Raw genomic sequence first — 24,013 nt, forward strand, 5'->3', positions numbered from 1 at the left:
AGGTAGAGGCCTGGGTAACCAGACTCTCGGTGGTGGGGTGTTGGGACAGAAAACTGGGGTCGCCCGGAGCAGGGCGGTGGCGCCTGGCAACGTTCCTATCCACAGGAGGGACTGTGGAGGGCTTGGACCAGGTGCCCTGCAGAACGTCAGTGAGGGCCTCCTTGAATGGCAGCAGAGGCTCAGTGGAGCATGCGGCAGACTGAAGCACCTCAGAGAGAGTCCTCACAGCCACGGCAGGCAGCTCAAGCCCAAGGGCTTCGGCCGCCTTGCGCAGCACCACAGAAAAAGCTGCACTCTCCTCCGAAGCCACAGACGGAGGAAAGATGAATCCAGTGTCCGGTGAGGTATCCAACCCACTGGCCTCCCCCAGTTCATCTGCCCAGTCCTGTGCAAGTTGGCTCTGAAGGGCCATAGGGTCATCAGACCCCTCCCAGTCGCCCCCGTCATCCGATTCCTGGTAAACAGGAGGAATGATCGGAGCCGGTCGATAGACAATATGTGTCTCTAGCGGCGTCGGATGCGGCATCGGGCGGCGCCGCATCGGCGTCTGGACCGGACAGGGGCTGAACCGGGGATCGACGTCGACCGGAGCCGGCGTCGGGGGTGGTATTGGTGTCAGCGCCGGCGGAGGAGGCGTAAAGAGGTCGACCGGCGTCGACGGGGGCCCAGGCTCGGGCCCCTCGGGGACCTGCGGCGTCGGGGCCGGAGCCTCCAACGGCGCCGGAGCCGCCGGCACGCGAGGTCGCCCAGTCGAGTCCGCGGGGCCCGAAGGCGCGCCAGCGGGCATCGACGGTGGGGCCAGGCTCCTCATGCCCGAGAGGAAGGCACTGACCTCCGCCGGCGTCACGTCAGTCCAAGGGACCGCCGGGTATGGAAACTTGCGCGGCGCCTGCGGCTCCTGCGGAGCCGCGGGGGTGGAACCACCCGGACCCTCGGCCGAGTCGCGCGACTGGCGAGGGGAGTCCGAAGAGCGGTGTCGCCTCTTGGACTTCTTGGAGTGCCTCGACTTACCCGAAGACTTCGAGCCAGACGAGTGGCGATGTCGAGTGCGACTCCGCGACCGATCCTTGGACCTCCTCCTGGACCGGGATCGAGAGCGACGCGGAGCCGAGTGGCGAAGCTCGAGAAGCTTGCGGGACCGCTCCCGCCTAGCTTTCGAGGTCAGGGCCATACAATCGGAGCACGACGCCACGTCGTGGTCGAGGCCCAAGCAGTACAGGCACCGGCGGTGATGATCGGTCACCGACATCAGTCGGTGGCAGTCGTCGCAGGCCTTGAAACCAGGCATCCTACCGGCACCAGAGTCGAGAAGTGACCAAAAAGAATCAAAAAAGTTAGTCAAATATTGACTAAAGGGGTAGCTCTCCCGGATCGGCGCTTACTGGCGCGGAAAAAAGAAGAACTGACGTCAGCGCGCGAGGGCGGCGTCTAAGTACTCCAACGACGTCATTCCGGCGCACGACGCCGACGACGGACGCGGAGCCGCAGACGACGCCTAGCGACGCGCAAGGGGTATTGCTGATGAAAAATCTTCCGGATCCAGTCTGACGCCTGGGGATATTCTAAGGTGAGGAATCTAACTAACGTGTTTCTTTCAGATTCAGGATATCTACACCAGGGAATCTGGGTGCATAGGTGCGAAGTGATGTCGGAAACAGCCGAAGACTATCAAGGAGGACTTGAGGAAAGATACCGCAGGAGATGACTTTGGAAACCAAGGGTGGATTCTTGAAGTGAAGAACCTGCAAGCAGAGGGGCCAGAGTCTATACCAACTGGAGGAGACCAGGAGGCACAGCTTAGTAGATAGTGCACGCTTATTGAGTGAAGCACCTTGCACTTATCCAGCCAACCCTTATGGTGGTTTTAGTGGTCATTGACAACCTTCGAAAGCTATCTAAGTGGTAGCTATGGAGAGCAGCCTTCAAGCTTAATCCAGAAGGACTGTTAAGCAGCTTGTTTTACCAGATCTAATTACGTGGGGTAGGTTAACTGAAAAAGAACCACAAAGTGTATACATAAAAATATGTCTATTTGTTACACAGCACTCACTAACACATTTGTAAATTGAGATAAAAACACAAATACACACAATACTTCAATTGCAAATAGGTAAGTAAGCACATTACACCTGGTCTTAGGGGGGAGACCATACCATATACTAAAAAAGTGGAATGCGAACTGCAACTGAAGTCGAGACGTGGATCAGGAGACTCAGGAGGGCTGGGGACACAAGTAACTACCCGTGGTAAGTAACTAGGAGCCCCACAGAGGCTGTGTGCACAGTGGAAACACAGTCGCTGTGAGAAGCTGGCTTAATATATGGTGCCCACCTATGTAAGTGGGCACCCTGCACTAATCCAGAACACCACTATGGTGATTTTAGTGGTCTTAGACAACCTTAGAAAGCTCTCTAAGTGGTAGCTGTGGAAAACAGCCTTCAGGCTTAGTCCAGAAGGAGTGTAAAGCAGCTTGTTTTACCAAAACATACTCTTATTGGTATAGATTAAGTGAAAAAGAACCACACAGTGTCCTAGTCGGAGATATACAAAATGCACACAATACTTTTCAATAGAAACGATAAGTAGCACGAAATACACAATGGTCATCAGAGGGAGACCAAACCATATGCTAAAATAAAGGTATTCAAACCACGACTCAAGTCAAGACTGTACCCAGAAGATGTAGAAGTGCTGGGACCCAAGGTGAGTATCTAGAAACCCCACGGAGTTCGTGTGCAGTTTGGGAACACAACCGCATTCTCAATACATGTCAACGTGTAAGTAGCGGTTGCAATTTTAAAGAAGAAGGACCCTTACCAGTGGACCCTGAAGAAACCCAGGGGCAAACAGAAGGTTGGAGAGCCACCCCACCTGTGGATACCCTATGAACCAAGATACCTACACCAGGGGAGCCAGGTGCAAAGGTGCAAAGTGGCGTCGGAAACTGCCTTCGGACTCAATGGAAGACTTCAGGAAGACGCTGCTGCTGGAGAAGGTGAAAGTGTCCGGTGGAACCCAGAGGGGGATTTGAGATGTGAAGAAACTGCAAGCAGAGGGGACAGAGTCTATGCCACCTGGGAGTGACCAGGAGGCACGGAAGACGAATGCCCACCGTCGGGTGCTGCAGGAGCGATTTATTAAAATGTGTTTAGTGCCTTGCTAGACAATTTTTATCGAGCACCCTCACACTACCACGTTTCACGAGCACTGCAACTATTATATCTCTCCATCATCGAATAACAACTAGTATATCAGCCACTGGTTTGGGACACATAAGAGACCAAAATCTACCAACTGCTAAGTAGAAGATGGTACTCTTTCCGTCCTCCATTCCCAGATGATGAAGCTAACCTCTTGAGGTTGATGATGGGAATTTTAATACCGATGCATACACACATATATGCATATATGAATCCACAGCTTCATTAAATTTCAGCATTACCTTTATCCTTGTGTCTAGGTCTTCTATCTTTTGAGACTCATAGTTGTTTTAGTATATTATGATGTTGATTTGGGGATACCACAACTATTAGAGTCTATAAACTTTTTCCCTTTGACCCCCACTCTATTTTGAGATACTACAAGACAGTTTTAAGAGCAGCTTTTGGCTGCGGGTCATTTTCCAGTACTTACGCCCATTGGCTGATTATAAGTACACTCACACCGCCGCTCACGCCGTGTTCTCTGTTTCAGGATGGCCGAACTCACTGGTCTGTCATTCGATGAGAGTATGCTACAATCAATTCTCGATACTAATCCTAGCATCCTAGACAGCTTGCCATCAGTCTCCAACAATACCGTAGACGAATGGCAAAATCTACTTGCCCTGAAGAAATCACACTCGCGCACCTTTATACATGGTGCGATAATGACGGAGTATTTAAGAAGCAACAGCGCACCCATGGGTTTGATAGTAACCAATACACCACGCCTTTTTTTGACTGATAAAAGTTTTCTGAAGGACTGGTCGCTTATTGCATGGCGATGCACTCGTGATTGGCTTATTTTAATCATCAGTACAGCCAAGAAGGCAGCTGATTTGATCCTTGTAGAAATACAAACTTTGGAGGGTCAAATCAAAGCTACAATCACAAGTGCCTTATTCAAAAGAAATCTCGAGGACACTAATAAAAATAATAAAGAGCACAAAGACACCATTTTGCTGACGAAAATTGAGAAATTTAAGAAGGATCTGGCCCGTTTCTCTTTTGAAAAGGTCTACCCATATACAAGTGCGACCTATACCCCACCCGAATACAACAGAAAGGGTAAGAGATACGGTTCAAACTATTCATCGTCAGGGACAGACACCCCCTCATCAGACTCAGAGGGTTCTAGTACATCGGCTCCGTCGCAAAGACAAAACTATCAACGTTCTCGCGCCAGTAGGAGACGCGGTACACAAAATTACTATGGTCAACCGAGCCCTTGGTGGCCCCCAGTACCTTGGGGTTATCAATCTTCACCTTTCAATCCACCTATGCCCCCCTTTCCTTGCCAGCCGCCCCCTGCACCTACCTTTTTTGGGCAGCCTCCTTTTTTAGGGCAAGGCCGTGGACGCAACAGGGGCAGGAGAAGAGGAGGACAAGTACAACAAGTACACTGGCAAACAGACCAACCACCACAGAACCCATAGAACATAACGAACAAACAACCGCGAAGATTATAGATGACAACAATCATCTAGTGGTAAATCTGAGCCAACGTAATCTGACTCCAATTGAACATGAGGTTCTAAACAAAGGTCTGGGCTTCGTCCCCACATGTGTGGGTGATCCTTTCCAACTGAGGTGCGAACTTGGAAATTTTTTTCGCAAAGTTCGGCTTCATTTCTTTTTTAAGAGCAAAGACAAGGGAACTAACATGATGAGTCTAGATGATCTACCTCCAGAATCTAACACAGGTCTCAAACCAGCTTCCAACTTCAACCCACCAGTGCATTTGGTGCCAGACCATGTAAAGGTGTTTGAACAAGCTGTTACTAATGATGTCACCACGCTTTGTTCCACCAGTGAGAAAGGATATTCTAACTTTTCTCTTTCACAAAGAAAAGCCTTAACGTCTCTTTCCAATGACAATACCATCACCATCAAGCCCGCTGACAAGGGGGGCGCTATTGTCATAATGGACTCAACAGCATATCGAAATGAATGTCTAAGACAGCTGAATGATGGTAAATCTTACCAGGTTCAGTCAGAAGACCCGACAGCCAGATTGTCTAAAGAAATATATGATCTGGTCTATGAAGCCAAAGAGTCAGGCTGGATTACACCACAAGAGTCTGATTTCTTGATCACGAAGTTTCCGGTGATGCCCTATTTCTACGTCCTCCCTAAAATACACAAAGCCACTAGACCACCACCAGGACGCCCCATCATATCGGGGATAGGATCACTCCTTGAACCTTTGTCCACCTTTGTGGATTTCTTCCTACGCCCGTTGGTCAAAGAGATGCCAACATTTTTACAAGACACCAAAGACGTCCTGAGACTGTTACCTGAGACTACTTTTGACACCGAAACAGACCTTCTGGTGAGTTTCGACGTTGAATCCCTTTATACCTGTATTCCCCAGGACGAAACTTTGGAATCCATCAGGGGCTTACTTGATACTAAAGATCTAGGCACGAGCACGCCTATTAATTTCATCATGGAGTGCGCCAGATTAGCAATGAAAGAGAACTTTTTTAAGTTTGAGGACACCATCTACCTTCAGACCTCAGGAACATCAATGGGCAGTATTTTTGCGCCGAGCCTGGCGAACCTTTACGTCCATCTTTTTGAACAGGACACAGTACTGAATAACATCAATCCTTTCCACGACAGGATTGTCGTTTGGAAGAGATATATTGATGACATCTTGGTCATATGGCGCGGCAATGTGACCACTTTGCTTGATTTTCATACATGGCTCAATGCACAAAACAGGTTCTTGAAATTTACAGTGACACATGATAAGATGAGGTTGCCTTTTTAGATATTGTCATCTATCCTACAGAAGGCACTCTGGGGAGTGAATTGTACAGAAAACCCCAAGCAAAGAACTCACTATTAAATTTTCAAAGTCATCATCCTAAGTCTCTTAAAGAGAACCTGCCGGTTGGACAATTTCTGCGGATACGCAGAAATTGTTCCACCAAGGAAACTTTTGACAAACATGCAGCGGCCTTGTCCCAACAACTGAAAGTTAAAGATTATCCTCCTTTCTTGATAAGACAAGCTAAAAAAAGAGCGGCGAATAACAACAGAGACGCCCTCATTGCTCCCTCAATACCAAAACCACCACTGACGAGATTAACCTTTGTCAACACTTTCAGCACACTGTCTAACCAGGTGCAGAAAGTAGTACGAAAACACTGGCGCATTTTGAATCTCAACAATGATGAAATTCCTCCCCCACTGTTCTCATTTAAGAGAGGGACGAGCTTAAAAGACAGTCTTGTACATACACGACCCAAAACTATGAGGAACCCCTCTACATCAACACTCTGGGACCTGCCACCTGTACAAGGTCACTATCCTTGTGGTAGCTGTTCAGTGTGCCCACAGACAACACACACTAAATCAGTAGACATTGGTACCTCAAGACCATGGGTGCTTCATAAACATACAAACTGTAACTCGGAGAAAGTTATCTACCTTATTACCTGCCCTTGCTCACTTAAATATGTAGGGATGACCACCCGCAAAATTAAAATAAGAATAAGTGAGCACAAGAGCACTATCAGGCGCAGGAAACAGTCAACTAAAATGACCACACATTTCCTGACATCAAACCATAAACCAGAAGACATGCAATGGCTCGTCCTGGAACAACCTTTCATTCCACCACATATCACAGATGTCACGAACTACCTCTTTCAAAAAGAACAGAGATGGGTGTTTAGACTACATAGTGATCAGGAGGGGCTCAATGATGATATTCCTTGGGCATCAATCTAGGCTAATACACAATTGGTTCCTATCGAACAGTGTGGCTCAGGTCGATATGACCTGATTAGCATGCGCCTCTATACCATCAAGTCATTCGGGCCTGTGTTTGGTTACACCCACCCAAGCGGCTGCCTTCTTTATGTATATATATATACATTTTTTCTGATACTCCTGCAATATACATAATATTGTCTTCATGGCCCCTGTATCCAATCGGGTAATATGTATGAGACTGGGTTCTTTAGCCAACCACCAATTACGCCTTCTTACTAAAACTACATTTCCCAGACTCTCTCGACGTGACGTGACGACGCAACTCCCCAGCGTCTCACTCACTGGGTTGCCTTGACAACTAACACCGGCTTTCTTTACTTTAGCTGTGTGTTTTCACCCCGCTGGTTGCCTCCCCTACGAGCTCAGCTCCATTCTGAGGTACCGACGGAGAGGTGAGTAGGAATCCCCTCTATTTTGTTTTGTCTATCGCTGCCTCCGCTCGTGTACTCAGGAGACTAGAGCGGAGCCACAGCTATGTTTGATTATATTGTTAAAAGACAGAGTTACCTTCGGTAGTGGAGCTTTTCGCCTCAACTGTTACCATGGCGACCACTTAGCATAATCCGTGGGAACTTTTTTAACATCATGTAGCACTCGAATGTCATCTTGTGAGTCTAGTCGTTTCTGGCAATTCGCGGAGTGAGCGACAGCGGTTTTTAGAAAAGAGCCCATATTTTGAGCAATAATTTCTGTGAACCCTCTGATTTTCTTACAGAGCGGGGCCTCCCCTAACCTGAGCAGTAGCCAGGCGAGGTGAGGCGCACACCCACAACATTTTGGGTAAGTGCCATAACCTTTACTCACTTCACCAAATTTACACAGACTTAGTATAGTCTTGATATATTTAAGAGTATTTGCATACTTGATATAATTACTGAATGCTATAAGGTTGACCTTGAAAATATCACTTTCTAAAAGGTTTTTGCTATGCTGTGTTTTCTTTCTCTTTTTGTGTTTGTATCTCTGTAGGTCAACGGAGTAAAATTACCTCCCACAGAGTTTCTTGGCCCTTCGTTTGGGTCCAGGTTGTATCATTCACTTCACTGCTCATTCGAGCACTGTTCAATTTCTGCAGTAGCTAATTTGGTCCTGAAGAATGCTTGGGTGAACTCCACCCGATAGCAGAAACATGTAGACCCTTTTTGTCATCACAGTTATTATATTTTTTGAAACTGTTACCGCACTGTTTTTAGTCATTGCTAACAAGGTAGCGATTTAATAAAATGTGTTTAGTGCCTTGCTAGACAATTTTTATCGAGCACCCTCACACTACCACGTTTCACGAGCACTGCAACTATTATATCTCTCCATCATCGAATAACAACTAGTATATCAGCCACTGGTTTGGGACACATAAGAGACCAAAATCTACCAACTGCTAAGTAGAAGATGGTACTCTTTCCGTCCTCCATTCCCAGATGATGAAGCTAACCTCTTGAGGTTGATGATGGGAATTTTAATACCGATGCATACACACATATATGCATATATGAATCCACAGCTTCATTAAATTTCAGCATTACCTTTATCCTTGTGTCTAGGTCTTCTATCTTTTGAGACTCATAGTTGTTTTAGTATATTATGATGTTGATTTGGGGATACCACAACTATTAGAGTCTATAAACTTTTTCCCTTTGACCCCCACTCTATTTTGAGATACTACAAGACAGAGTATCTAGAAACCCCACGGAGTTCGTGTGCAGTTTGGGAACACAACCGCATTCTCAATACATGTCAACGTGTAAGTAGCGGTTGCAATTTTAAAGAAGAAGGACCCTTACCAGTGGACCCTGAAGAAACCCAGGGGCAAACAGAAGGTTGGAGAGCCACCCCACCTGTGGATACCCTATGAACCAAGATACCTACACCAGGGGAGCCAGGTGCAAAGGTGCAAAGTGGCGTCGGAAACTGCCTTCGGACTCAATGGAAGACTTCAGGAAGACGCTGCTGCTGGAGAAGGTGAAAGTGTCCGGTGGAACCCAGAGGGGGATTTGAGATGTGAAGAAACTGCAAGCAGAGGGGACAGAGTCTATGCCACCTGGGAGTGACCAGGAGGCACGGAAGACGAATGCCCACCGTCGGGTGCTGCAGGAGAGATGATGGTGACCTTGGAGGGGTAGCTGCGAGGACCAGGCGACGCTGTGGAAGACCAGGAGGCCTTCAAAAGATGTCCCACTTCGGATGTCGAGAGCTGAGGGGTCGGTATCCACTGGAGCACCAACAAGCCTTGGCAATTGCAACCAACATGGAAAGCAAAGAAGGTGCAGTGTCAGGACCAGCAAGGTCCAGGTGACTCACCACAAGCAGGGGAGTCAGGGAAGGCCCGAGCAATCCGGGGAGCCCACATAAATCAAAGAAGACACTCAAGAGGATCCACAGGCCAGAGGCACGCACTGGAGTCGCAAGAGGACCTCGTGCAGCTCACCAAAGATGCAGGCCCACAGTGCAAGTGATGAGGTAAGGATGAAGATGTTGGTCACAGGAGATGCTTGAGGTGGGAGCTACTTGGAGCCCAACGATCTTGGTGAAAGAAAGGAAACAAGCTTTTGCAACAGCAAGTCAACGTGGTGCACAGGAGTTTGGTTCCTGTGGCTCCGACAAGGGATACTGGCCTCCAACTTGGTCAGAGGTCAGGGCAGGCCTCGGGGAATATGAAGAACCACCACTTGTGTTACTGAGCCTTTGGAAGTCCGTGGCAGCCCATAATCAGCAGACCAGTCAGCTTAGTTGCGGTACCTTCAGATGCAGGGAAGTGACTCCTTCACTTCAAGGGAGATTTCTTCAGGTGTCTTGGATGCCCACAGACCTTGGAAGGTTCCTGTATTGAGCATAGGCATGGACCTTGCAAACGACAAGTAGGGCAACAAGATCAGGAGCAGCAGGAGTCTTGCAAGTTGCAGCCTTGATGCCCAGACGGTCGAAGAAAAAGTGGTGTCTTGAAATGAATCTTGTGATTAAACAGAGGAGGGCCCCTGATACAAATCAATAGGGAGAGCAGGGGAAATACAATGGCCAACAACAAGTACAGTTTCCCTGTATAACATTTTCAGAAAGGGTAATATATTCACCAGTTAACATATCCCACAGACAAGTAGTATAGTCAAAAACATACATTTATTGAATTTACAAGTGTAGTATATCTTCATTGAGCCCCGCTTATAGTATATTGAGGAACAGTATCTGTATCCAGGATGGCTATTGGCCACCGCCCTTCTTGAAAAACAGCGCCCTGATGAAGGAATTGGCAAACCATTTTTTCTTTTCCGAAACGCGCGTCGGCGCATTGTGTGTGTTTTTGTATGTATTTGTATTGTATATTCTGTGTAAGATATCATGTTTTTTGGCTAGTTATTTTTTATGCACTTGAATTATTGTTTCATGTTTGTGTTCTGTTTGGAATTTTTTGAAATTACACATTGTTCATTGATCTATTGATTATGATTATGGGGCTCCATAATTGTTGACATATACCTTTATTTCATTTTTTGATGTAATCTTTATGTGTCATTTACATTAATGTTTTATACTACACTTGTAAATTCAATAAAAGTATCTTTTTGACTACACTACTTGTCTGTGGGATACGTAAACTGGTGGATATATTACCCTTTCTGAAAATTTTATATAGGGAAACTGTACTTGTTGTTGGCCATTGAAATTAATCTTGTCCCACAACGAATCTAGGGACCTACCCTCAGGTAAGCCCTTAAGTACCCTAAGGAAAGGGTTGGGACGAGTCAGGGTTCCCTCCCAGGGGAGGGGTCAGACAGCGGGGAGGATACTCCCATGTCCTTTGCCCAGTTTCGTGCCAGAACGGGAGCCAACTGCTCCGTGAGCTGGTTTGAACTGGACTATGCAAGGAGCACAGCAAGTGTGCCCTTCAAGCAGATAGAGTGGCGCTGGCAAGCGCTCCCAACCAGCCCCAATACACTAAACCCTGTCTGGGAGGTGCTCACACCTCCCTGTGACAGGATACCTATTGTTCTGCCTTCCCCTGCTTGAGCCTGGCTCAGCAGCAGAAGGGCAGAATCGTGTTTCTGGTCGTCAGCAGCCATGTTGTGCTGTCCTGGTCTAGAAGACTGGTACCAGGAGTACTGGGGGCCTCCTGGTGGAGCCTTACAGTGCATGAAATCATACCTCCCACACCGTTTACAGTGTGGGAGGTTTGATTCCAACATGTTTGATGCCAAACGTGACAGGGTTCGTTACAGCCCGTTTGGAGATGGTCATTGGATAAGGACCCGTGGCCACTCTATGTATCGTAATGGCTGATGCACTTACATCCCGGTAGAATGGACGTCGAAGGTTGTAAGGGTGTCATACTCATGCAGGGGCACCCTCACACTTAGAATGGAGCAGCCTGCCTTCAGGATTGAAAGGCCTGCTTTAGGGGTTACATAGGTTATAAGTGCAGTGGCCTTAGATATATCTGTCGTAAAGGGGTGCTAACACCAACTTACACTTACAATAGCAGGCCTGTAGTTACAGTTTGAGTGATCCCCCATGGGTGGCATAATGCATGATTCAGCTCATGGGGACCCCTGGTGTACCCCGGTGAGTCAGAGCAAGCCCCAAGCAAGCAGAGAAGCCCACTGAAGCAGGAGAAGCCCATTGAGACAACCCACAGGCCAAATGCACAGGAGTAGCAAGAGGACCTCGAGCAGCTCAACAAAGATGAAGGCCCACAGTACAGAGGATGCGGTGAGGATGGTGATCTTGGCAGGAAGAGATACTGGAGACTGAAGCTTTTTGTAGCATGATGATCTTGTGAGTGCAGACCCAACAAGCCTTGGCAACGGCGAGTCGAGGCGGTGCACAGGGGTTTGTCCCCAGCAGTTCCGACGAGGGAAACTGGCCTCAAAATTGCAGAGAGGACAGGTCAGGCCTCGTGGGACATGCAGAACCACTACCTGTATTGCTGAGCCTTTTGAAGTCCGTGGAACGTCAGGACCAGCAGACTGGTCAGCTTTGTTGCAGTGCCTGCAGATGCAGCGGAGTGACTCCTTTACTACAAGGGAGATTATTTTGGGTGTCCTTGATACCCACCGGTCTGTTGAAGATCCTGGAAGAAGCACAGACACAGAAGATATAGCAAGCTTGCAGAACAGTGAGACCAGGAGCAGCAGAAGTCTTCTGTGATGCAGTCTCGGTTTTACAGCGAAGTTCAAGTGTCCAGACGGTTGAAGAGTGACGTGGTTTCAGGCTTGAGTCTTGTCCCCCAACGAATCTGAGGTCCCATTCATAGGTAAGCCCCTTTATACCCTAAAAAAGGGGTTAGGATGACTCAGGGGTCCCTCCCAGAGGAGGGGCTGGACAGAGGCGAGGATACTCCGATGTTCATTGTCCAGATTTGTGCAGGAGCAGGAGCGAAGGGCTCCCAGAATTGGTTCCAACTGGAGTATGCAAGGAGGGCACCAAATGTGCCCTTTGAAGCAGTCTGGTGGTGCTGGTAAGAGCCCCCCATGCCAGAAGTATTGGGGGCTTCTCGGAGGAGCTCCCCAGTGCATGGAATCATACCTCTAACACCGATAACGGTGTTGGGGTATGATTCCAATGTGTTTGATACCAAACATGCCTAGGTTCAGCACAGCCACTATATAGTTAGCTGTTGCGTAATAACGGATGACCACTATAGGTACCAAAATGGCTGGCCACACTTACAAAGCCTGGAGAATCGACTCTGGGGTGTATAGGGGTGTCCTGCTCATGCAGGGGCAGCCACACACTTGAAACCCAGCACCCTGCCTTCAGGATTGAAAGGCCTGCCTTAGAGGTGACTTATATACTTTTAAGTGTACTGACCTCAGATTTAAAAAAACGTATATCTGTTGTAAGTGGTGCAAGCACCAGCTTACACAGGCTGCAATGGCAGGCTTTTAGTCACAATTTGAGTGGTCTCTCATAAGTGGCATAATACATGCTTCAGCCCATGGGAGACCCCTGGTGTACCTTTGCCCTTGGTACCTCAGTACCATATACTAGGGACTTATAGGGGTACACCAGTGGCCAATTGTGGAGGTACATAAGTACTTACCATGCCAAATCAAATTTCGGGAGGAAGCACAGTGGCTGGGGTCCTGATTACCATGATCCCAGTCAGACTAGTCAAAAAAACATAGTGACACCAGCAAAAAGTGTTGTAACGATGAAAGCAGATCGTACTTTCCTACATAACCATCCCCCCCGCCCAAACGAAAGGCGATGAGACTAACCTTGCCCAGTTGAATCTTAATTTTCTCATTGGAAATATCTGGAGAGTCCATCTGTGTTGGCATGGTTACTCCCTGGTCTAGGTTCCCCAGAAAAGTCCATCCCCTTCATTTGTTTTAGCCATAAGAGGGGCTTATGGTCTGTTTGAACAATGAAGTGAGTAGCAAACAGGTAAGGCCTCATGTAGAAAGATGGTTCTGTATATACTATACCAAAGTATGGTATAGTCTGCAGAGAGTCCAGGGAGTTCCCAGAGGTATAGCAGAGGCTAAATTAGGTACGTGCTAACAGCTCTCTTTGTGGTAGTGTGGGAGAGCAGTTAGGCTTATCCAGAGGGTGTGTTAAGCATTACTGTATTCACTCACTCAAGACTGATGGAAAACACTCGGAGACAGAATCCAGACCAATTAGGTAAGTATAAAAAAGGTATACTTATGTTTTATTTTCTACAATCAAGCTGATCTTAGTACAGGTAGATAAAATAAATATTCAGTCATAAAACATTTCAAGAAGTGCATTTGGGAATTGATTTGAAATTGTTACAGGTTTGTAGTGGTTCAAAAAACAGTTTAAATTGCACAGTAATTACTTTTGGTGTACCTTTGGATTACTTTTGGATTACATTGACTACTCGGGTTGGTGATTGTAGATACTACTCCAGAGATCCCACAATACAAGGTAGGTAAGATTTCTCAAGATTTAAGGTACAGTTGATTTTCTTCCATACAAAAGAGCAGTTCAAAAGAACATTTTTGGAACAAAAACTCGTCACATTGATTCCTATGGGAGAACAATAGTTATCAGTTTTACAGGTAAGTCCTGGACATACGAGTGGGAGTTTTAAGGATTAGAACCAAGGTTCCCCATGGTCTAGGTAGGTACCCAACTTGTACCACCAGCGGAAATGGGGCGGCCGGGTACAAAGTGCATGGGCCCAAAGTTACCCAATGGAGCTAAGGGGGCCTTTGGTCAGGGACTGCTTATGAGCAGGCCCCTTGGGTATGGGAGCAAAGCTCCTAGGGCTAAGATCAGCACTACAGGGTCAACAACCAGCACAGGACCTGCACCACCAGCAGCACACGGGCGACCGGGTGCAGTGTGCCAAGAAGATGTCAGGAACCCTATAGATTCCAATAGAGACATTTGCATCGACAAAGTTGCTGCAGGCTCGGACAGGGAGACTTCCTGAAGGTGACCATCGGACAGAGAGGTAAGTTTGGTTCTTGGGGGATGCCTGGACACCGTCGGTTGGGCCAACCAAGGCCGTGAGGCATCAAGTGCTGTAGTGTCTTTTGGCGTTGAGTTTCGTTAGCAGCTCCGGTTGTGGTTGGGGGGATCCTTCAGGTTGAGGCTGCAGGCTTCGACTTGAGGATTGAGGGAGGTCAAGGATCGCCAGATTCCAGGTCAGGATTGCTGTGGAGCAAAATTGTGGAACTGCCTGGATCCGGATTCTGTGGGTGAGTCTTTGCTTGAGCAAATCCGGTGCTCAAGGGAGACAGAGTCCTAAAGAGGGTCACAGGGCAGGTCCTCACGGCACCGGGGGCTGCTGGACTCACCAGGGTTCTCGCTGTAAGCAGGTTGAAGTTAGGAGAGGCCAGTAGGGCTGGGACAAAAGCAGTAGGTATTCTCTTCTTTTTGAGTCAGCATGGCTCTTCAACCCTTCTTATTTCTTCCTCGAATCTGAGGAGGCAAGGTTCAGGGTTGCACCTAAATACTAAATTTAGTGGTGTAAAAGGGGTGTGCAGGTTGGGACCAATGCGTCTCTTCCTTGGGGTGAGTACACAACCTATTATGCCACCATCCAGTGGGAGGGGGGCATGAGCCATTCCCTAATTGGTTAGGTCCCCTCATCTTCAAGATGGAGGGGACTGAGATGTGTGTTTCACCTCGACTCCCCCACCTGAGGGGTTGAGTTGGAAAAGGCTGGTACATCTCTCCTCCCAGCCTGGTTTTTCTACCGATTCTCCAATCCAAAGAGGAGGGTAGAACCAATGGGAGCAAGTTCCTGGGGACAGCAAAAGGCATGGACAGCTTACAAAGGTGGCAGGCCTTTGAAGGTTTCCCTTTTGTGGACCCAGCGCATCCTGGGGGAGAAGGCATGACACCTTTGCCCAGGATGGGCGTTGTTTCTGGATCCAAAGAGCGGAGGATCTCCACCCAGGGGTTCATAAACCTGTCTGGTGGTGGAAAATGGGGAGAGCCATTCAGGAACCACAACAGGGCTGGTCGTTTTTCAACGGGCATCTATAAGATGCCCTCTGGGTGCATTTTACATAAATCCCACACTGACATAAGTGTAGGTTTAATGTACTGAGAAGTTTGCTACCAAACTTCCCAGTTTTTAGTAAGGCCAATATGGACCTGTGGAGTTCATAATGACCAACTCCAAGACCATATATTCTTTATGGCTTTACTACACTTACAATGTCCAAGACTGGACATAGACACTGTAGGAGTGCCAGATTCATGCAACTGTACCCTAACCTGAGGGCTAGTGCATCCTGCTACAGGGGTGACTTACCTAGGCCTCAGGCAGTGGGTTGCAGGCATGGCACACAACGATGTGTGCCATGTTGACTCTTCATTTTTCTCTGCACCAAAATACGCAGCCTGCAATGGTATTGTGTGGATGTTAAGTTACAGGGTCTCTAAGGGTGGCACAATAGGTGCTGAAGCCCTTAGAGGCCTTCCCTGGTCACAGTGCCCTTGGTACCCATGGTACCTTTAAAAGGGGCTTGCCTGCAGCCAGAGATGTGCCTATTGTGGGTACAAACGTATATCTTTAGTAAAGAACACAGGCCCGGGGACCTGATTGGCAGGGAAACAGGGCAAATTAAGAAAGATGCATCTGATGTCAGGCAAAAAGTGGGGGGTAACCATGCAAAAAGGGGCACTTTCCTACACCTTAAGGCCCAGCCCACAGCAAAGGCCTCCCTCTCTATAGCTGACCAACGCTTCTCCCCTGCTTATAAAAGCTTCTGGTTAGTTCTGGCCATCTGCATAAAGTTGTGATAGAACTGCACCTATACCTATCTCAGAAGCATCTGTTTGGACAATGAAGGTTATGGAGTAGTTAGGACTTTGCAGAATGGGAGCAGTGCGCATGGCCTGCTTCAGGTCATCAAATGCCTTCTGACAGCTAACTGTCCATTGAACTTTCTTAGGCATTCTTTTGTAGGTGAGATCATTAAGGGGAGCCACTATAGACCTATATCCCTTTACAAACCTCCTGTAGTGCGCAGTCAGGCACAAGAAAGCTCTGACCTGACAATGGGTAGTGGGAGCAACCCAGTCCATTATGGTCTTGATTTTGCTCTCAAATGGCTGAACCTGGCCTCCACCTACAAGGTGGTCCAAGTAAGCACACCTTGCTCTGCCTTATCAGGCACTTTATGGACATGATAGTGAAGCCTGCCTTTTGCAGGGTCTCTAGAACATTCCTGAGGTAGACCAGGTGATCCTCCCAGATGGAATTAAAGACAGCAATATCATCAAATCATGCTGCACTATAGACTTCCAGACCTGTGAGAACTTTGTTCACCATCCTCTGAAATGTGGCAGGTGCATTCTTCAAACCAAAAGGAATTACAATAAATTGATAATGCCCACTAGGGGTTGAAAATGCTGGTTTTGGCCTGGCATCCTCCGAGAGTCTGATTTGCCAGGAGCAAGCGGTCAGGTCAAATGTACTAAGATACTTGGCTGAGGCCAGGGTATTAATTAGCTCATCTGCCTTGGGAATTGGATGGGCAACATTCCTAGTGACTGCATTGAGACCTCTATGGTCTACACAAAACCTCATCTCTCTGTTACCATCTTCGTTGTGAGGTTTTGGCACAAGGACTACAGGACTATTGTAAGGGCTATCTGAAGGTTTAATGACCCCAAACTCCAGCATCTTTTGGACCTTAGTTCTGATGCAGTCTCTGACATGGGTCAGGCTGTCTGTAGATTTTACTCTTGACAGGTAGACTGTCATCAGTGTCCACTTCATGGGTACACCAGGTGGTTTGACTGGGAGTCAGAGAGAACAAATTTGGGAACTGATTAAGGACTTGCCTACAATCAGCTTGCTGCTGGTCAGTGAGGCTGCCTGCCAGGGCTACTCCATCAACTGACCCATCAATAGGGTCTTTAGAGAGGAGATCAGAGACAAGATCACGCTCTTCCTTCCTGTCGCTCATGTCAGCCCTGTTAATAAAAGGCTTTAGGCGGTTCACATGAAGAACTCTGTGAGGACTTCTGGGAGTGCCTAGGTCCACCAAATAGGTGGCCTCATCTTTTTTTTCAAGGATGGCGTGGGCGCCATGCCACTTGTCTTGGAGAGCTGCTGGGGCAACAGGCTCTACACCTTTGTCCAAATAGGGACCCTTGCTTCTAGTCAGGAAAAGGGGGATACACTCCTGAATAACCCCTGCTCACCCCCTTGGTAGCTTGCCACGAGCAGAGGCAGTGTGTAAAGCATTCGTGAACACATACAGTAATACAGTGAAAACACTACAAATGGACACCACACCAGTTTAGAAAAATAACTAATCTTTACTAGACTTAACACAAGACCAAATGACAAAATCCACAATAGTTTAATAAAATACGACTTTAAAATGGTAGGAATAGCTTAGTTCAATGTAGATGGTAAATGCGACACTTTACTCTCAAAGTATCTTGGAAGCGTCACGTAAAACAAGCAAAAGGGTCGCAGGGAAGGTGATGCGTCGGTTCCTTACTGCAGCGCCGGTAAGGTGTCGGTTCCTTACCGGAGAGAAGGGGATGGGTCGGTTTCTTACTGTGATCCAGTGCGATGCGGCAATCAGGTGCGATGCCACAAAATGGCGTCTTTGATGCGATGCAACAACGTGGATGCGATGCGTGCATGCCCGAAGGCCGTGCGGCAAAATCGATGATCTTTGGAGCCCCGACAGGCCCTGCGACACGCTTCTCCGGTGATGCGATGGCGACCTTTGTGGCAGCGGCACGCTTCTCCGGGGATACAACACAATCCGTCGGCGAAGCGACGGCGAACAGCTGCCGCGCGACATGCTTCTTCGGCAGTGCGATGGCAACTGCGGCGGCGGCAAGCTTCTCCTCATTGCATCGCACTTCCAGCTCCCTGTGACAAACAGTCTTTAGAGGTCCTAAACAGCTGCAGGCACCTCTCTGTAGGTTAGAATTCCCAGCAAGGAAATTCAGGGGGAGCTGGTGGTGAAGTCTTTGTGTCCCTGAGACTTCAGACAGGAGGCAAGCTCAGTTCAAGCCCTTGGAGATCTTCCTCAAGATGATAAAGGAAACAATAAAGTCATTTTCTCCTTTCCTTGGCAACACGTAACCACTGCAGGCCAATCTCAGACAGCAAACAGCACAGGGTGTCAGAAACCTCTCTACTTGCTGCATCATCAAGTCAAAAAGACATTCTCTTACCCCTTTTCAATTGCTTGTGAGACGATACCCACATTGGAAAAGATTGACTCCTTCCTGGAGAGCCTCTCTTCGCTGTATGATGCGTCAATTGTGTCATGCGGCAATTACGGGATCAGACTTGACCGCTCCCGCTTCCTGTAGAGGTGCGCGGTCTAGTTGTTCTCGCCCAAGACGTTTTTGAATCGATAATGCGCCTGCGCGCTGCTCGCGCGGCGCACTTCAACTGAAGAGAAAATTCGGACAGCAACGTTTTCTTGAAGCGCGTTTCAATTCTGAGGAGAATTGAAAAGAACTTTAGTCGTAGTGGAGAGTTTAACTAGAAAAGATTCTAGTCAGGAACTGCAGGTTCATTTTCAGTCACAGAATTTTGGCAGTGAGAGCTGAATACGCCTGGTCCAGGGAACGTCTTCTGTGAAGAGAGGCGTTCCAACTTTCAAGTAAGCGTATGCAGTTCATTTCCTAATTGTGAGCAGGACTGTATTGCTATTTTGGAATGAAAAAACTATTTAAAGACTGAACGTCAAGAAAGACTCTTTCAAGAAAGAAAAAGGATAAAGTCCTATTCTGGAAAAGTGTGCACTCAGGAATTTTAACAGCATTCAGCGAAGGAAATATTTATAGTTTTGTTGTTGTCCTAGAGGCTATCTCTCAAGAACATCTTAAGCACTGTGTTCAATTGAGATAAAAGAAGTAACTACCTCTAAGCAGACAGCAACTGTGAACTCCGAATTCTTCCAGTAAATCAGATGATATAAGTATAAGACAAGAAGCACCTAAAAAATACAATTCAGGCAAAACAGAATAGGGAGGAGCAGTTTTCAGGACTAGCACAGGTAATAAGGCAAAAGGTACATGACAATATTTCCCGCCTAAGGAGTTGGGAGGGTTAACGTATTGTGCTTGCCATTACAGGTTTCCCATTCCAGACGAATAGAAGAGGAGCCAGAGTCCTGAAGCAGTCTCTCTTGTTTTGTCTTCCACTTCCCCTTTCCCCCGAGTTGAAGTTATTGGCAGTTGCTCTCACCTGTCATTGGCTTCGGCAGGAGGGAATTGAGGAACGGTCATCTGTTCCTGAGAAGATCGATTTAGTATCTAAGGAATCTGACAGATTGAAGTGCCTTCCTCTTGATTGAGGATTACAGATCTTCTCCTGAGCAGTATGGCGGAAGGATTAGATTTAAAGACCCTAACAAACATCTTAGATGGAATGCTGAAACAATTGAATAATGCTTTAGAAGAAAATAAAACCTTGAGGGAGGAAGTCAGGAGGTCTAGTCAAGAATCTACTCAAATTAGACAAAAACTAGATGAGCTAGTGTCTTCAGGTTCGTTTTTTAAGGGGGCCCAATCTCAGTCAAGTCTGCCATCCTCTTCTGACATCTCCACTCAGGTGATTCATGCTATCTCACCCATAATTCCCCTCGCCCCCCCAGAGAGGTTTGGAGGAGACCCTCAAAAGGCGCAGATATTCTTAACTCAGTGCTCCTTGCATTTTTTATGCAGACCAGTGATTTTTGTTGAGGATCAGTCTAAAGTGGCGTTCATTCTGTCGTATCTGAACGGCGATGCTGCGGCATGGTCAATGTCTTTGGTCACCCGAAACGATCCAGTGTTATATAATTTTGACGATTTTAAAATTGAATTTTTGCGAATATTTGATCGTCGTTCAGCCTCTCAAGCAACCGACAATGAGTTATTAGAGCTAAGACAAGGAAATAGAGACTTGGTGGGATACTTAGCACATTTCAACAAACTCATAGTAGAAACCAATTGGCCAGAGGAAAAAAGAGCTGCAATTTTTTACCGAGGATTGAAAGATGAACTAAAGGATGCTTTAGCTCAAATTCCTAAAAGACCTACTGAAGTATCTGAACTTATTGACTTAGTATTACAACTAGATCATCGTTTGAGTGAGCGACGCAACGAAAAGAGAAAAGAGATTCGCCCTTTACCTCCTCGTTTTGATCGGTTTAAATCTGAAGTTCACAAGGCCTCAGAGAATACCACAACAGAAGAGCCAATGCAGATCGGATCCACAAGAGGTCCTTTAACCAAGGAGGAAAAGGAGAGGAGAAGAAGTTCCCAGCTTTGTTTGTATTGTGGATTGGCAGGTCATTTTGTCAAAGAATGTCCAAAAAGACCCAAGACTTCTCAGCAGGGAAAAGGTCAGCTTCATCTGTAGAAGGGGTTGCACAGGTGAAAGCGAAGGTCAAGTCGACTCCAGAATTACAGCAAATAGCAAATACACTACAGTCAGCAGCGCCTCATTTGGTGGTATCTTTCACAATAAAATTTCGTCAACAAGAAATAAGCAAGGTCTCTGTGATGATTGACTCCGGGGCAACCGGAAACTTTTGTGATATAAAATATGCTCGGCAGATTGGAATTGAGTTCGTTAAGAAGAAGATTTTGGAGGCGGTTCGAGCTGTAGATGGAACCAATCTGTCATCGGGGCCGATCACACATGAAACGGAGAGAGTTCTACTGACAGGATTAAATGGTCACACCGAACAGATAGCATTCAATCTTATAGACGCACCTCAATTTCAGTTAATTCTTGGTCTTCCTTGGTTAACTGAACATAATCCACGCATTGATTGGAGCAACAGGACTGTAGTTAAGGATTCATCATTTTGTAAAGACCATTGCTTTGGCGGGCATCAAGGGCCCAGTGAGGAGTCACCAGTTCAGGGATTGATTCAATTTCCCGCTCAAATTTGTGCCATAGAGACCAAGGAAATTCCAGTGGAGTATAAGGATTTATCAACAGTGTTTGATAAGAAGGAAGCAGAAAAACTCCCTCCCCATCGCCCATATGACTGTAAGATCGAGATTGAACCTGGGGCGGTGTTACCTTGCAGTCGTATATATGCCCTCACAGAGACGGAAAATGCCTTTTTAAAGACCTATTTGGATCAACATCTGGCCAATGGATTTATTCGCCCCTCCCAGTCCCCAGTATCCTCCCCCCTCTTTTTCATCCCAAAAAAGAATGGAGATCTTCGCGCCTGCATTGATTATAGGGCACTGAACCAAGTAACAATAAAGAATCGTTATCCTCTTCCTTTGATCTCAGTATTGTTGGATCAAGTTAAGAATGCCAAAGTGTTTACTAAACTGGATTTGCGAGGGGCATATCATTTGATTCGGGTAGCCCCAGGGGATGAGTGGAAAACGGCTTTTCGAACCCGTTACGGTTTATTTGAATATCAAGTAATGCCCTACGGATTGTGCAACGCCCCTGCCGCTTTCCAGCATTTTGTAAATGACATTCTGGGAGAATTTTTGGATCGAGTGGCTGTTGTCTATATTGATGACATCTTAATTTTCTCTGAGAACACGGAAGATCATGTTACTCATGTGAGATCCATTTTAACCAGATTACTTGAAAACCATTTATATGTAAAACTGGAGAAATGTGCCTTCCATGTCAAGAAGATTGAATTTTTAGGATTTGTGCTGTCCCCGGAGGGAGTCAGCATGGATGCGGCAAAAGTCAAGGCAGTGCAAGAATGCCCCCCCCCCAAAAAATGTCAAAGAGATCCAAAGTTTCCTTGGATTTTCAAATTTTTACAGAAGATTCATTCCCGACTTTTCCCACAAAGTAACCCCGATCACTAAATTGCTGAAGAAAGGTGTGAAATTCATTTGGAGTGAAGAAGCCGAAGAATCCTTTCAATGTCTAAAGAAATTATTTACTCAGGCTCCAATCTTATTACATCCAAGAACAGAAGATCCATTTTATGTTGAAGCAGATGCATCCGATGTAGCCATTGGGGGAATACTGTCTCAGCGACATCAACATACTGGCCAGTTGCATCCAGTGGCTTATTACTCAAGGAAGTTAACTCCCCCAGAATGTAACTATTCCATCGCTGACAAAGAGTTGCTTGCAGTTAAAGTTGCATTTCTTGAGTGGCGACATTACCTTATGGGGGCAAAACATAAGGTCACAGTGTTCACAGACCATAGAAATTTACAATTTCTCAAGTCCGCTCGCACTTTGTCTGCTCGACAATTGCGTTGGTCTCTGTTTTTTGCGGATTTTGATTTTGTGCTTACCTTTCGGCCAGGTGCCAGCAATGCAAAGGCTGACGCACTATCCAGAATTAATTCAGATTCCCAAGAATCCGAGATGATCCCACAGACAATCATACCAAAGGAGAAGATCATTTCCACCACCAGTAATTCGGATTTTTCAACAGAAATCAAGAAGGTTATGACGAAAGGTGAAATGATTCAATGGGTCCAAGAGCAAGGTGGCAGGGAGATTAGAAATGACCTTCCATATCAAGAAGATCGGCTGTTTCTTCCTACTGAGGAGCTTCGAGAAAAGGCCTTGAAGTCTTGTCATGATAGACTGTTGGCGGGGCATAAAGGTGTTCAAAAGACCATTGACTTAGTGGAGAGAAATTTTTGGTGGCCCAGGATGAAGCCGCAGATACGACAGTTTGTAGCCACTTGTGAGAGATGTTCGAGAGGGAAGACAGACCGAATGGCTCCACAGGGGTTGTTGTTGCCTATGCCTACCCCACCATATCCATGGCATACAGTTTCAATGGATTTAATTGTGGATCTTCCCCCCAGTCAAGGTTATAATACTATCTTAGTAATGGTAGACACCTTCTCCAAAATGGCCCATTTTGTTCCCTTAAAAAAGGTGCCTTCAGCAAGCCAATTGGCTCAGTTATTCTCCCAACACATAGTGAGATTGCATGGAATTCCGAGAGTTCTGGTGTCAGACCGTGTTTCGCACTTTTGGAGGGCCTTTACGAAGAGGTTGGGAATTGATGCTCGTTATTCCACCAGTTTCCACCCGGAAACTGATGGCCAAACTGAGAGAGTCAACCAAGAATTAGAACAATACCTTCGACTCTATTTATTAGATCAAAAGGCTGAGTGGTCAGAGTTAGTTTGGGCAGCAGAATTTGCGTACAATAATGCAAAACACTCTTCTACTGGGAATTCCCCTTTCTATTTAAATTATGGCAGATACCCAAGTTTGATAGTGGATAAAGAAGAAGGCCCAGTCCCGGCAGTGGAAGAGTTTGTAAAAGAAGTACAAAATTCCTTGATGCGAGCCAAAGAAAATTTAATCAAGGCAAAGGTTTCTTATAAAAAACAAGCAGACAAAAAGAGGAGAACATGTCCAAAATTCTGTCCTGGTGATAAAGTATGGTTATCCACAAAAAACCTTAGAATCAAAGAAAATCGCAAGTTTCAGCCTAGATTTATTGGCCCCTTTAAAGTAGCCAAGATGATAAACCCAGTCACAGTTAAGATACACTTACCTTCTTACCTGAAAATACATCCCACATTTCATGTCTCTCTACTAAAAAAGAGTCCACCTAATGTAAGACTTCAATCATCACCCAAGCCAATTTTAGTAGATGCTGTAG

The sequence above is a fragment of the Triturus cristatus genome, chromosome 7 (genome assembly GCF_964204655.1).
Source record: "Triturus cristatus chromosome 7, aTriCri1.1, whole genome shotgun sequence".
NCBI classification, from domain to species: domain Eukaryota; kingdom Metazoa; phylum Chordata; class Amphibia; order Caudata; family Salamandridae; genus Triturus; species Triturus cristatus.